Below are 12655 nucleotides of genomic sequence, written 5' to 3'. Positions count from 1 at the left end.
ATAAATTATGACAACCATATTATTACCCTATCAACCACTCTCAAGTAGGTGTTACCTCTGCCAGATCCTGTACATAATTTCTGATAAAACCTAATTCAACATGTCATTTAATTGTTCATTGGATTTCCCTGGATGCCCAGATAATTGTGCTATCAGTACTTGTTCCCCCTCCTTTTGTAATGTGTTATCTTGTTTCAATGACCTGCCTGAGAGAAAGCAATGTTCAAGCCAAGGAAGAAGTCTGGAGATTAAGGGTGCCTGAAATACTGAACCATTTCAACAGCATTGAGAGGGAATGAGTACCTCTGGAAGCAACTTGCTAATGACTACTTAGAGAAAAATGCCTGGGGTGGATGTTTTCCTCACAGGATAAATTTACAAGAAGCAAATCCTGGAGGCATTACTTTTTCATTGGTTGGTACTAAAAAGATTAGCTTCAGATAGGCCACCAAGCAGGGAAATAATTACTGTTCTTTTACTCAGCATACAAGTGGAAAAGAAGATTTTAAAGGATGTCACTCCACCTTGAAGTGTGAACCTAAGGGTAAAAAACAGAGGGGAAACTAAGTGCCTTCATATTATCAAATCCAATAGAAGATTTTGTCATGATTTTATTACAACATCATGCTATATCTGATACATCTGACAAAGCCTAGCAGGTACTAACTTGTAAAATCTTGCAATATTAAGCTAACATGTACTGACCATATACTAATTGCCAAAGAGTTCATTGCATCTGACAACATCCCTCAGACAGATACTATTCCTATTTTGTACATGAAAAAGCCACAGCACAAGGTGAATATGTGATATAAATTAAAGCAACTTGGTGAATTAACTGTCCATTTTCTCTGTGAAGACAGGTACAGCTAAACTGGCTGGTTAAGTGAGCAGAACTGCCTGTCACTGCCCATTAGTGCAGAGCAAATTGGCTGTTTCATCTCTAGGTAAGGCTTTGTAAATGGTGCCTTAGTCAGGTGAACCAAATGCTAATGTGTCCTTAGTGAAATCTAATGACTCGAAAAATATTGCACAGTTGTCCATAAAGTAAATAATTATAAGGGAAAATGTCAAAGATAAGTTTCTTAAAACTGGGGAGCAAAAACTTGAATTTGTGGTTATAAAAATCATTCATGTTGGAAATTTAGTATTTAACAAGATATTCTTCACACATTTTTATAATTCTACATGACACCAGAGTAATAATCAGGAGACAAATGGGATAATTTAACATAATTCAGAAGTGTCTTGATAATCAACTAATAACAAATTATTACAGACCATTGAGAATTGCTTACTAGATTTATTCCACAAAGTCTGCTCTGGGTAACTTCTTTAACAGTGCTAATCAGTCTGGATGGTACTGGATTAATCTGCATTCTTAGAAGCAAAAGGAAAAAAAAAAACAGTAGCCAATATCTGCTAAAGCTTCAACCCAAGCATTTTCAAAAGATGTCAAATTAAACATCCCAAAAGATGTGACCATGTGGAACCTTCTGCATGATGCTCTGGTCTCTGGTCAGCTCTCCCCTAAGGAGAGCACTGGAATTATGTAAGGTTCAAATATAAGAAAGAATAAGTAAGAATTAAAGTATTACTATAAAATAACAACAAAATAAAGAAGCTTTTATATTTTATTTATTCCCATTTCCCTCTCCTTTCTCTGCACTCTATAAATTATTTTAAGGACATTGTTTATTCAGTAATTATTGGGAATAGCATTTTTTTCTTTGATATTTTCACTACTGTTCCCTCCTTCTTCATACAAGTTTAAAGCATCTCAAACTTTCACTGTCTATTGATAGTATTTAAGATTGCTTTTTTTAAAAAAATATTTTATTTATTTATTTTTAGGGAGGGAAGGGAGGGAGTGGGAGAGAGAGAGAGAGAGAGAGAGAGATCAATGTGCGGTTGCTGGGGGTTATGGCCTGCAACCCAGGAATGTACCCTGGCTGGGAATTGAACCTGGGACACTTTGGTTCCCAGCCCGCGCTCAATCCACTGAGCTATGCCAGCCAGGGGTAAGATTGCTTTTATCGTATCTTTCATTACATTAGGTAGCACTGAATAAGCTGTCACAAAGTTGGAAGGTAACATTGGGGATGTTGAAAGGGAAATGTCTCTAACATTTATTGAGGGTCAACCACCAAGAATTGTGCCAACTGCCAGAGAATCACAAATAAACCAGACACTGTTCCAGCTCTTAAGGTTATCCAAAAAAGTTCAGGAGAAACTTCTGTTCTGCTGGTAAGAGATGCACCTGACTGGTTATACACAAATTCTGAACTGAAGTAAAATGGAGGGAGTTGTGATCAGTGTCAGCCAACGGAGTCAGGAAAAGTTTCAGAGGTGAGGTGACAATAAGGACATTTTGTCTTGAGCAAAAATTGGGATTTTCCAGAGTAACAATGTTGTGAAAAGACAGAGCATAATGGTTATGATTAAGTTGTTACTGCTGAACCACAGGCTGGGTATGACCAATGAGGATGGCTCTGAACTGCTTCGTTTCTCTGCATTCATGTGCTCTTATGCACCACACTTTTTGTCCTCTATCTCCTACCCTTTCTATCTTCTTTTTAGTCTCCTTCACTTACTACATTCTTCCAGATCTCTAAACCTTTGTTCACTCTGCTTTTTCTCACTGGAAGGTTCTCTACTAGGGGTCTGCCAAGATTCAGTTTAACAGCAAGCAATTTCATGATGCTTTTCCTATTCCTGGTCCCTCCAACTTAGGATAGAAAATGATTTATTTTGTGTTCTAACTAAATCTTACCTTTAGTTATTAACTCACTTATTTATGCAATCAATCAGGTGCTCACATACTCACTCATTCAAGATATGTATTTATCAATCTTTTATTATGTGCCAATCACAGTGCTAATCACTGGAGATAAAATGAATGGAGCAAGAGAGAAACATTTTGATATTAGACTGAAACAGGAATTTTAATAGCTAAGAGTGAATTAATTTCCTAATTAGGGGTGTACAAGTAAACAATGTAAAAAGTGCTAAGAAAGAAACTCAGAGACAAGATAAAGAGTTATAGTAAGAGGAGATTGTTTTTAGGAAGCATAATGAGGAGTCATTTTCTGAGTCATATCTTTAAGAGCTACATCTGAGCTGATATCTTTTTTTTTAGATTTTATTTATTTATTTTTAGAGAGGGAAGGGAGGGAGAAAGAGAGAGAGAGAGAGAGAAACATCAATGTGGGGTTGCTGGGGGCCATAGCCTGCAACTCAGATATGTGGCCTGACTGCTGAGCTGATATCTTAATGTTACAGAACAAACAAGGGGGGCCTGGGACGATATACTATTATTGAAAGAAGGCCCCAGGTCCGTTATGTCCGCTGCCCTAGGAAAGACGTCTCTCAATGCCAGAGATTCATGAAAAGGAAAGGAAATGTTTATTTAATGCTATACTAACTTAAAGTAGTGACCTAATGTCTTTATCAAAAATCCTAAAGTCCCTTAAAACACCCACAAACACACACAGTCCTTCCTTCCTTCCCCCTTTGCCCAGTCCAGAGTACCATATCTCAGGAAAGGAAATAGAAGTCCATGGTCAGGCAGTCCTCTGGTTCTTAGTTAGTCCTCCATCTCGACTGGGAGACCTCCCTGGGTTCCCGGCACCCTCCGCTGAGTGGCCGGGATCTCTGCTAAAACCAGGTGGTGGTTCCCCCTTCTAAAGCTGTGGGGGTCCCCACTCTGGCACAGGCACATGGTCCTCTCTCCCAGGGCCATGGGAGTCTCCACTCTGTCAAGGCCGCGTGGTTCTCCTCCTCTGGGATGCGGGAGTCCCCACTCTGTCCAAAGCCGCGTGGTTCTCCCTCAATGGCTGCCGTGTCTGGGTTTAAATCCCCCATGCCAATCTTCTTCTGCAGCCCCATTTCTGACTCCTCCTCCACTTGGGCACACTTGCCCTCAATCTGCTGTCTTCTCCAGCTTTTCTGGTCGCCATCGTGGGTCTGGGCAGGTGTCACCCTATGTCCTGGAGCCAATCTTCTCCCAGCTCCCATGTAGGCACTGTAACTCAGGGGACCTGCCCCCCAGTCACATCTTGGGGGGGAGATCCCTTTCCATCCCCCTGGCCTTGAGCATGGCCATGGCTATTTAGCATATCTAAGTGACCAGCCAAAGACTATAGGTATGCTAAATGACCATGCCATGGATTAGCTGCAAAGCTGCCCTGCATGTTCTTGCTCTGTGTGCCCCTTCCCCCAATTCACACCTGTGGGGGAAGGGGTGAAGACACCTTAAAATCTCCTGGACACCTTGAGTTCTGGACCCCATTTCAAATGCCTATTTGGGGTCCCCCCTCTTGGCTGCACCCTGTAACATTAAGAATATAAAGAAGTAAAATGAATAATTTCAGTTTACAACAATCAGTGTTCTTGTCCTGTCTGGTGTGGCTCAGCAGGTTGAGCCCCAGTTGAGGGCATGCAGAAGGCAACCAATCCATGTTTCTCTCACACATAAGTATTTGCTTCCCTCTTTTTCTGTCTCCCTTCCCCTTTCTCTAATAAATAAATAAATAAAATATTTTTTAAAATATCAGTGCTCTAGAGTAGCAATGCACTCAGCTATTTTAGGACTAGAATATAAGACTATGATACATGTATTCCAAATACTGCTGTATTCCTAATGTCAATAAAAATGGCTAACACATAGTAGGTGTCAGTGATATTTGTGAGTTAAATAAAAAGCTTACAAAGGTAGTAAATGGTGCTGGATATTAGGTAGATAGAGGAGAATAATATAGAGTTGATTATTAGGTTGAATAAGGTCTTGGGAAGTTGCAGAGATCATGATAAAAATTTAGATTTTATTATAAATGTACTAGTACATTGTGGAAACTAAGTATCTGCCAGACTATCCAAAGACAGAGAGTGAAGCTGAAATTAAATAAAAAATAAAATTATATGTTGATGAAATTGGCATATTTTTAACACCAGCACAAATTTGGCAAGCATGTGGGGTAACAAGCTTGCTTGTAAGGTTCTGATAGACTTAATGTTGTCTCCAATTCTGTAACTTTTCAGGGAAAGTCAAAATTATAGAAACAGTAATAAAATCAGTGGTTGACAGAGGTTTAGGGGGAAGGGGAGATAAATAGTTGAGGTACAGAAGATAGGTTTTAAGGCAATATTCTGTTTTATATTTTTATGGTGGATACATGTTATTTATACATTTGCCAAAATCATAGGAATTACACCACGTGTCCACATGTCCCTCAGTAGATGAGTGAATAAAACAATTATGGGACATTTACACAATGGAATACTATTCAGCTGTAAAAAAGAAAATTTTACCCTTTGCAACAGTATAGATGGACCTGGAGAACATTATGCTAAATAAAATAAGCCAGCCAGAGAAAGATAACACCTCAGATTTACTCATATGTGGAATCTAACGAACAATCTGAGCTAACAAGCAAAACAGAGACAGACTCATAGATGGAGAACAGGCTGACAGCTAAGGGGGAATGTAGAGGGTGGAAGAATTGAGCAAAAAGGTAAAAGGACTCATGGACATGGACAACAGTGTGATGACTGTGGACAGGTGTATAAGCGGATTAAATAATAATGGGAAAAAACACAATTTACAAAAAGAAACAAGAAAAATAAAAGAATAAAGAAAGAAAGTATACTGTGTGTGAACCCAAAGAGAAACCATGGGCTTTGAAAGATAATAATGTGTCAATGTTGGTTCAGTGATTGTACCAAGTGTAAACTTTGGTGTTTACAGAGGTGGACAGGAGTGGGGGAACTCTATGTACTTTCTGCTCATTTTCTTCCTCACGAAGGACATGCTTTCTGATTTTAGAGAGAAGAGAAGAGAGGGAGAGGCAGGGAGAGAAACATTGATATGAGAGAGAAACGTCAATCAGTTGCCTCGTACATACCCCACCTGGGAACAGACCTTGCAACTTAGGCAAGTGCCCTGATCAGGAATCAAAGTCAGGACCTTTAAGTTTACAGGATCACACTACAACTAACTGAGCCATACCTGTCAGGGCATATTCTGCTCATTTTTATTGCACACCCAAAAATCCTCTAAGAAAAACAGTGTTTTTTAAAAAAAAATATGTTGTAACTTTTTTACTGTTGTCAATTTGGCTTTGGGCCATTAAAGTGTTCATATATTTTTATTTGAAAAAATTTATTTCTTACATTATTGTCCCACAAATTAATCAAAGATGTACACAAAATTTTTGTTTAGAAGTTCTCATTCATAATTATTTATAATAAAGAAAAACTTTGGAAACACCCTCAATTTCCTATACTATCAGAGTTGGGAAATTAAGTTTAGAATAGCTGTTACATTTTTCCAATGTTATACTAATATTTTAAAGAATGCATAATAATTAAGGACTATACTTATAATAAAATGTCAAGTAAAATATTGCTACAGTACAAAAGAACAATGCAAAATTAATGATAAAAGTACAAGAAGATATATATACTTGAGGGAGTTAAATGGGATAATGGAAGGAAAGATATCAAAATGCTACAGTAGAATAGCTGGCTCATAAGATAGTTCCATTTTTAAATTGTTGAAGTAACTCCATACCATTTTTCACAGTGGCTGTACCAATCTGCATTCTGCCATATCCTTGCCAACACTGAGGGAACTTGAAACACTAATCCAAAAAGAATGTGCACACTCGTATGTTCACTGCAGCATTATTTACAATAGTCAAGATTTGGAAGCAGCCCAAGCGCCCATCAAGAGATGAATGCATAAAATGTTGTGCCACATTTACACAATGGAATAGTAGTCAGCCAAAAAGGAAAGGAAATCGTACACTTTGCAACAGCATGGAGGGACCTGGTGAGTATTATGCTAAGTGAAATAAGCCAGTCAGAGAAAGACAAATACTATATAATCTCACTTACATGTAAAATCTAATGAAGAAATTAAACAGACAAAATACAAACAGGCTCATAGATACAGAGAACAGACTACAGCTGTCAGAGACAAAGGGACTTGGGGAGCTGGATGAAATAGGTGAAGGGATTAACCAAAAGCAAAAACAATCAAAAATGAAAACAAAAAACCTCATAGACACAGAAAACTGTACGGTGATTATCAAAAAGAAAGAGGGCTAGCGGAGTGGTAGTAGAGAGGAAAGGGGTAAAAATGGAGAATAAAGAAGACTTCACTTTGGGTGGTGAACACACAATACAATATACTGATACTGTATTGCAGAACTGTACACTTGAAACCTATATAATTTTATTAATGAATGTCAACCCAATAAATTCAATAAAAATAAAAGTTAAAATTTCATAACAATGGTCTCTGGTGCATGGAATTTCTAATGAATTCTTTTTTATGCAAAATCATGCTTTCACAAAAAAATGTCAAAGATTAAATGAAAATGAAAATAGTTTTTAGATGCTGCTTCTGCTAAACATTTTATTTTACTAAGCAAAAATATTTAATTGATGAGGTGATAAGGTTGTATTTAATTTACTTTATATGTTAGCATTTACCAAAGTGTGTTTTCTGCAGATCCAGTCTTGTGAAATTCTCAAATCAAGGAAAAAACAATAACAAAGTTAAGAAACATTAGAAAATATTTTACGTTCTTTGAGACTTCATAACATTATTTTGTATAAGGTTCTAAGAATTTCTGCATAACTTGCTTAATTTTATTTAATCAACATTTCCTAAATGTATTTAGTTTAAAGCATTTTAAATATTATTGAAAAGAACATCCTGAAGGACAAACTTCAGGATAAGTTACTATAAGTGGTAACAGCAATCTACAGTTTTATTTATTTTTTTACTCTAAAACACCCCCTAACTAAAAGTTCTAAAAGAAAAGTGGCAAATATAATGACATATAATGTTTTCTAAACAATTTGAGAATAAAGTCACGAACCTCGTGCTCCATTATTCTTGATAACTTCTGAAAACATTAGTGTGTATATTCAACAAAAAAAGACATTCTGTAACTAACCATAATGGCACCATCAAAATCAGTAAATTTACATGGATACAATACTTCAACATAATTGTAAGGCTCCTTACACTTTTCACACTTAGCCTAATAATGTCCTTTGTAGCCCTGAGTTTCAGCTCAGAATGAAGTGTTTCATTTAGTTGTCTTTAGTCACCTTCAGTCTGGAACAATTACCTTAACTTCCATGTCCTTAACACCTTTGAAAATTACAGACTAGATATTTTGTAGAATACGCCTCAGTTTAGGATTGCCTGATGCTTCCTGATGATTAAATTCAAATTACACATATTTGGCAGAACATATTATAAAAGTGATGTTTGTTCTTTTTATTTCATTCTATGAGATATCATACAATTTCAGTTTGTTGCATTACAGTTTACATTCACTCTGATCACTTGATCATAAGAGTGTGTGCCTACTTCTCCCACTGTAATGTTACTCTTTTTTCACTTTGTAACTAAGAACTCAATTGTGGGATGATACTTTGAGCTATGGATCTATTCTGTCCCTCACTATGACAAACACACTTGGTTGGACAATGTTTGAGTCTCTAAAGATTCCTACATTCTGGTATTCATGCCCTTGTACAATCTTCTCTGGAGGCAAGAACTGTGAGTGCTTCTAACCAGCAAAGGTGGTGGCATATTATTTCCATGATCACATTTTGTTATATATGACTTCGTCTTGCTAGCCAACTCATTCTAGAGTCATGCTTTCAATAGCTAGCCTGAAGGAACACTAAGCCCATATGAGATTTAAAGCCATCAGCAAATGAATTCTTCCAACAACATGAATTAATTTGGAGACAGAATCTCCCAAGTCAGGACTCAGAGGAAAACACAGCCATGGTCAACCGTTTGACCACAGGTTCACAGAAGACCCTGCATGAAAACATGATTGCAGACTCATGGAGAACCCAGTCACACTAGGTCTGACTCCTGAAACAGTGAGATCATAAATTCATGATGTTTAAAAGCTGCTACATTTGTGGCAATTTGTTATCCATCATAGAAAACTAAAATACTTAGCAAACTTCTATTAATTCATTGAACCCATTATTCATTGAATAATTTTTGTATAGATTCATCTTTTATTTATTCCCATTTTATTTAATTATATTCTGACACTATCAATATTTATTTTGATCCTATAGTGTTTATAGATTTGGCCAGCAATATTTACTATCATTTCTACATGTACCCATTGATCTTCAAGAACTTCCTTATTTTCTGGCACAACATGATACTCCGGGCTCAGCTTGTTATTATCCCACCCCAGCCCTGAAAATCAGCCATTTCTCCACTGAACACTGATTAATTTTAGTAGAGAAATATTTAGAAGACCAGCTATTTTCTAGATGTGGTTATTGTTATAAGGTATCCCTATTGCAAGGCAGATACACATACACACACACAAATATACATGTATATGTTTTATTCATATCAATAATTACATGTACACCTATATTTTATACTATCCCTGTTGAAAGCCATGAGATTGCTCACATGCTCCCGATTCAATCCAACATCACAGAGTTCATGCTAATTTTATCCCTTTCCACAATATAACTCTTGTCTTCAACATCAAAAAATTGGCACCTATTATTTTTAATTTACTTATTATTTATTTGGTTTGCCTAGAAGAGCATGATCCTGCTTAGTCTTCAAAGCCTTTAGGCAGGCAGTCCCACCACGCAGACACCACCCTCTCCCTGCTTGGTCTCTGACAATACACCCAGCTTCACTCTCCTGTGGACATTTCTTTAATTGTCTTGGACTTTGGCACCATATGCCAGATGTCCCCCATCAGGCTACTTGAGTTCCGCGACATCCTGCATCGGGCTGTATTTCCAACAGGTTACCCTCCTGGTTCACCTCTGGCTCTCCTACCCAGTGTTGGTTGCTTTTCACCGTGGCTACCTTCTCCACCATGCTTGAGCAGTAACACCCCATGCTGAGCCGCATGTGGTTTCTAAGTCCCAAACCGGTACAGCCTGGTCTTCAAACTGAATTATACTAGCTCCATCATCCTAAAGAAAATAGTCAAGAAACAGAGAGACTGAAATAGAGACAAAAAACAAAAGACATTGATATTTGTTTTTTAATGTATTGATGTAGTACAGCACACTATATAGAAAAAAAGATCATATCTTCAAATGTAAAGTCATGTAGCTTGCTTCAGCAAAGTACTGATTTTAACATAGTTATTTTAAGTTTAATCTTCATATCTTTCATATTTGTAATTATAACTCTATATATGTATATATAGAGATTTCTCTCTCTATATATAGAAATATATCTACTATATATAGTAGATATATATATTTCTACTAATATATATGCATGTATATATAGAGAGAGAGAGAGTGGAAGAACTGAATATATATATATATTTATACATTTACATATGTATTTATATATATATTCAGTTCTCCCCATGTTTACAACTTAGGTGATTTATTTCTTGCTAAGGTTTAAGTATGCAAACTTGATGAACATTTTAAGTAGAAAGGCCAATCAAAGACACGTGTGCACAACTAAAAATGTATGTTTTAAATGTACCTTTGCATAAATGCACACACATGAGCAAAGCCTTTCTACACAGTATATTATAATTTCAAAGGATATGTGCTCTTATTCCATAATGTTAATATAGATAGATGATAGAAAATAGACACAAATTTGCTAAATACTTTTAAAAGTATAAATTAAGTATTTAAACATTAAGGAAAATGTCAAAATACATTTTCATATAATTTTAAACTCACAAATGACCTCAGAATTTACTAATATGTGTGATAGAAAGATAAATAAAGGTGGTGCTAAGAACATTGTGCTCAGTTAGGCGATCATAACAAAATAACAGGAGACTTTGAAAACATGTAATAAAATAAAAAGTTAAGAAAAAACAAAGAAGAAATAAAATTACCTTAGAAATGTGTTTTATAATACTTTCATTTTGGTAAATCAAAGAATGAGAATATCTAAATGACATCTCCATAATACCAAGTATTCACTGCTAGAGCTGGAACTGGAATACTTTTCTTGTATACCCTGGGGTTTATTACCTTACTTTCCAATATATCATAAGAAATTTAATAGCAGGCTTGTTTTAGATATGGAATGTCTTCAGAGATTTATATATGGGGATATATATATACACATGTGTGCATACTCCCCCCTCAAGCATTAAAGAACTGGTTTGCAGTGAAGCATTTAATAATAAAGTATAACTTCTGCACACTCAGCATATCATCATGTGAGATATTAATAAGGTAGAAAATTAAAAGAAATAACAGCACATGGGTCTTTCAATGTTTTAATCCTTTCTGGTCCCTTAGTGTTTTCTTACCCCTACTCTTGAACAATGTACATTATACTGTTAATATAAATGTGTATTATATGCAAATGAAAAAGTGTAAATTCCCACTGATTCCTTGGATCAATTTATACCAAACTGGTAATACTTATGGAGACTGACCTTTTAATAAATATTTTTCATAAAAGTCTTATATCTGTTAAAACCTTTAATACTCTCATAGGTTTTAAAATCAATCAGTCAATTTATTAATTAATTACTCTGGCTCCAGTGAGTGCTCTACAGGCTTTTAGCACAATGTCAACAACATATTTAAAAAATGGGGTCAGAAATAATGCCAAATAGAGTAAATGTTGGTGAATGGAGTTAGGGCATTTAAGTGTTTTCTAATAAATTTAGTCTTTCTCAAGTTACTATGTTGCAATTAATTTCCAGACCAAGTTCATGAGTGAAGTACCATAAGTGGTTAGATTTAGCAAACCAAAACATAAATATTTGATGCAAAGCTATGGTTGTAGTCCAGAATATTTTGGGTAGAGGATGATAATGCATGCAGATTTAGAATTAGAACACCATTTAGAATTAGATTTTAGATTTATTAAAGCAAATGCTACATTTTTATTGCTTAGTTGGCTACATTTCCAGCATTACAATGGCCTAAGTATTCATGTAACCTAAGAGGCAATCACAAAAATCTAGGTTGAATAGAATGGGAACATTCAAAGGATAAATAAGGTTCCATTTAAAAAAGGGGAAAAAAACAGAAAAAAATTTCTTTAAAATGTGAACAGGTAGTTTAATATCCATTGCAGAGCTGAATCATAAAACAGGAAACATATGTCCAATTTAATTTATGACTTCAGACACATATAAAAAAAGTCAATAAATTATTATGAAGAATAGTCAATGCTGTTCATGAAGAGTGTGCATATAACTCTTGCATGTGAGTTAATGCATAAATATGAGTATTAAAGTGTGTGTGTACAAATAATATGTGACTTTAAGGATAATATATATAAATGAGCTGTAAATCTAGGAAAACTGTGGTCATCCATTGTTTTTCTGTTTTATTTGCTAATTTTTAAATGATCATAAATCAATAAGGTATTTATTTATTTCTCCATTCTTCAATTTGACCAGGGGAAAGTTAATATATTCTTTTCCATGACACCATCTTATTCACACATGACCACCACCCCATCCTATTTTCCCTGCTCAAGATGTCCATTGTCCCAAGTCCCATTTTCATTGCTTATGCAGTCCATTTTTTGTAATATTAGTTGCTTTCAATTTTTTAAAAAAGAGCAATATGCTATATTTATCCTGTAGGACTTAACTTTGGTCACAAATTATATTACTGAAGAGAA

This window comes from Phyllostomus hastatus, unplaced genomic scaffold (genome assembly GCF_019186645.2).
Source record: "Phyllostomus hastatus isolate PE091 unplaced genomic scaffold, TTU_PhHast_1.1 phas_contig_86, whole genome shotgun sequence".
NCBI classification, from domain to species: Eukaryota; Metazoa; Chordata; class Mammalia; order Chiroptera; family Phyllostomidae; genus Phyllostomus; species Phyllostomus hastatus.
This window is presented reverse-complemented; position numbering follows the sequence as displayed.